This window comes from Myotis davidii, unplaced genomic scaffold (genome assembly GCF_000327345.1).
Source record: "Myotis davidii unplaced genomic scaffold, ASM32734v1 scaffold730, whole genome shotgun sequence".
NCBI lineage: Eukaryota > Metazoa > Chordata > Mammalia > Chiroptera > Vespertilionidae > Myotis > Myotis davidii.
The window spans coordinates 376,966-381,257 of record NW_006282183.1 but is presented as its reverse complement, the minus strand read 5'-3'; positions in this window follow the sequence as shown (position 1 = coordinate 381,257).

Genomic DNA, 4,292 nt, shown 5'->3' with positions numbered 1-4,292 from the left:
TCTCTCTCTCTCTCTCTGTCTCACTGATACCCTGGCAGTATATCTGATAACCCAGGTGTGCAATTTAAAACTTATGAATTGTTTATTTTTTGAATTTTCTCTTTAGTATTTTCAGAGCATGGTTGACCATGGGTAACTAAAACTGTGGACAGTGAAGCTGCAGCTAAGGAAGGACTGTTATCCTCCCAAGCTTACTTACTTAAAACAATACTTATTATCTTGGGTCTGATGGTTTGGAATTCGGGAGCAGCTTAGATGGGGGCCTGGAACTTGGAACCTTTCACAAGGCTGCACTCCATGTGTTGGTGAGGGCTGCAGTCATTTCAGTGTTCACCTGGGGTGGGATCCAGTTTCAAACTGACCTTCCTGGCCATCAGCAAGCCTCAGGTCCTCCCTGACTGTTGGCTGGAAACATCGCTTCCTGGCCAAGTGCATCTCTCCATAAGGCAGCTCACAGTCTGGCAGCAGGCTTCCTTCAGAGGGCACCAGTACGATATTAATACCAACAGCCCATCAATTATGCTCTATTTTATCTATTAGAAGCAAGCCACTAGGTCCATGACACACTGAAGGAGAAAGCAATCCACAGGGCTGGAATGCCATGCGGTAGAGGTCCTTGAACATTTTAATCCAGCTTTGCATTTCAGGGCCAACAAAGAGCACAAGCAGGGATGTAATGGTCATATCCCTCTGGGCTTAACTCTGGCTCATCTCTTTGAATAAGCAGGGGATACACATAATGACCCACACCAGCCGTCTTCCTGCAGAAGCCAAGCAGTGATGGAGTTGCACTCGTGCAGCAGGGACATACCCTGGAGAAAGCCAAGTTATACTGCAGTGTGTTAAGGAGAGTAAGCCTAAAGCATAAGTCCAGCAACTTTCTCCACATTCTCCTGCGACCTCAGTGTTCAGGTTCTGTTCTGCCTTTTACCAGCTGTGTGACTCTGAGCAAGAAACTTCCTTAAAGCATCATTTTCTCTGGGGGTAATAATAGAATTCATGCACTGGGTTTTGAGTGGGACTAAATAAAAATAATTACAAATATGAAGATAGTGCCTGGCACATTATAGGTATTAAATAACTCTTGACAGCTATCATTATCATTATTATTCCATTTCTAGTCTTTTTTTAAAAATATATTTTATTGATTTTTTACAGAGAGGAAGGGAGAGGGATAGAGAGTTAGAAACACTGATGAGAGAGAAACATTGATCAGTTGTCTCCTGCACATCTCCTACTGGGGATGTGCCCGCAACCCAGGTACATGCCCTTGACCGGAGTCGAACCCGGGACCTTTCAGTCCGCAGGCCAACACTCTATTCACTGAGCCAAACCGGTTTTGGGACCATTTCTAGTCTTGAATGCATTTTCTTTCAAACCATCTGCTCTTAAATCCTGTCTTGCCCCTCCCCACTTACGATTAATTAAAACTGGTCAATGCTAAAGACCCACGAACAATTCTTTATGCCATAGTTTATGGCACCAAAGTGTCTAAATTATGAACATAGTTTTTGGAGATCTGAGGCTGGTATTTAGCTTCCATCAAAATTAAGCATTTCAAAATTAGAACAGGTTATTGCATAAGTTTGTGGAGAACAAAGTGTTATGGATTGGGAGAAGCACAGTTGACCTTTCACATTTCACCTCTTTGTCTTTGTCCACATTTGAATGGGTGTTTTCTGAGGGAATCTGGGCAGAAATGGGGAATATGGTCTGAGACGTACTTGATTGGAGATCTGAGGCCCCAGCGTTTCAGAAAGAAGATGGCCCACAGACATTTTCTTACCAAATTTGTATTCTGGAGTTGAGCTGAGTAGAGTGTCTTTTACTGCTTGCCCGCGGCTGTGTTAGTTGCATTCCAAAAGTTTAGAAACACATCAAGGACATATGACCTATGAAGTAACTGTTGACTTTTCCATGTGCTTTGAGAGGGACTAAGGAAGACAAAGGCGCATTTTCCCCCTTTCTCTCTCAACTTTTTTCCCCCCTGAAAGTCGCAGAATTTTGACCCACTTCACATCCGCCTCCTGCCTCTGGTTTTGAAATCTGCAGCCTGATGGCTTGTTTGCTTGTTAGCATGAAAGGCTTGCTCTGGGTCTGTGCTTGCTTGTTAGTAAAGAACCAACAAGCATTGCAGTCCAAAGGTAATCACAGAACGAAATCACTTCCAGATGCCAAACCCCACTCCTGATGGTGAAAGCAGACTTTACAATTGCAGTGGACCAGGTACTCAATGGCTCTCACCCAATCCTATTAGGGTTTTGAACGCGCACATATGTTCTCGTCCTCCTTTTCTTTCTCTCCCCACTCTCCCGCTTGTTTCCTTCTCTCTCATTCCTTGCTTTCCTCAACTTGGATCGATTTTAATCTGAAGAGCAAAACCAAAGCTGGGTGTAACCCAGGCTCAATTCAGCCATAGGTATCTGAGCTGCGGCTATCCTGGCATCTATGATGATAGCTCCCTGTCCGAGAACAGCCACCAGCGAGAGGAGCTCTTTCTTCCAGCTCCATCCTCGCAGACTCTTAGTGCAGACAGGCAATGACTGTTCCTCCGCCAGTTGGTAAAGTTGTGACCAGAGGGATTATCCCACCTGCAGCAAAGGGGTCACAGCGGGCGACAGTCTGCCAGAGCGGGGACTCACACGGTCAAATACATGGGGCTGGCCAGTGAGGTGGGAGCTTGAGTTTTGGATCACTACACGCTGAGATGTGTCAGAGCTTCCCCAGAGAGTTTGAGGGGAAAAAGAAGGAAAGACGATAGAGAAGGGGAGAAGGAGGAGGTGACGCTAAAGGAAGAAAAGGGCTTAGTACTACATAAACATTTTAGAGTTACTTTATTGTAGCACTAAAGTCTGAGAAACTATAGAATCAAAACGCTTTCAAGAGAGGAATTCCTTATAGACATGTTGATTTTCTCCCCTCAAAAGTGAGTACTGTGAAATCTAATTTCATGTCCCATCCCAGCTCAATCCCTGAGAGGACTTAAGTAGCAGAATCTTTCCTTCACTCTCCTTTTAGTCTCCATCTCAATGCTCCAGTGGAAAACATGGCTTTTGTGTGTGTGTGTAGACAAGAATCTGTATGATTCGATCATAAATTGAATGTAGGTAAAACACAAATGAGACATTTGTATGCAGCCAGTAGAATGGCTGTTTTTTTTTTTAAATCTCTCTTGTTTTGCTTATGTGTAGTTAGTATACTTATTAAGTTATTACTTCCCATGTGAATAATTCATTAAAATTTAAATGCAACACAAATGTATTTCTTCCCAGGCAGAATAGCATATAGCTCGCAGTCAACCATTTATTCCCAGATGTTTATATCCACAGGGTCCAAGAACTCCATAAAACTAGGATAATAGCACATTGAAAATATCTGGCCACAACCCATAAAAGAACGTGCATAATAAAACTGCCCCTACCCCCAATCCTCCTGTCAATGCAAACCTTCCAAATGTTTCAAAGTAATTTTCCAAAGGTGTAGTGGGGGTGGACACCAAAAATTCTATATTCTCACATTACTGAGACCTGAGTGTAAGATCAAATTGAAGAAATACAAGTATCCAGCCCCTTTAAAAAGAATCTCTTAAAAATCAACCCAGAAAAAAATTTAAATAGCTAGTGAGCAGTTAGTTTTATTATAAGGAAAAATAAAAGGGGTGTGTATGTGTGTGAGAGTATATGCCCCAAAAGTAATGAATGTATTCTCCAAATTGCCAGATTTTCACCATCCTGTTAACATCTAAGCACCCGCTGCCTCTCCAACCATTTGTTAATGCTGTTTTTATTTCCCTGTTTGGTTCTGGAAATACAGCTTCTTTTGTATCAGCCTCTTAAACAGCTACTCGCCTTAGATGCATAATAATTTATGCTAAGTAGCAAAATTCATTCATTTCTGGATTCCTGTTAGAAATAAGGGATCCAAAATACTGACATATTAGATGCCCCACCAGTCAACATCATCTATTGGGCCTTGTCTACTTAAGAGGATAGAATTATGAAGAAAACCCTGCTCTGTTTCAATGGAGGTAATTGGGCAATGATAAGAAACTCGTTGGCATGATATAAATGGGAAGAAGATATGAAATATGAACATGTCCATTACACACCACTGCGACCTAGAGTGGTATGAATAGTAATGTATTTAGGGAGGTGGGAAAGGTGAGGGACTGGTGTCTGACAGTGGAATAAGGCAGGGGACAGACAGGAAAGGGGTGTAACCAGTTTTAGAGTAGAAAACAAATTGTAGTTGAAGTCAGAAAACCTGAGGTTTGGCTTTTCCTCTTAGTAATG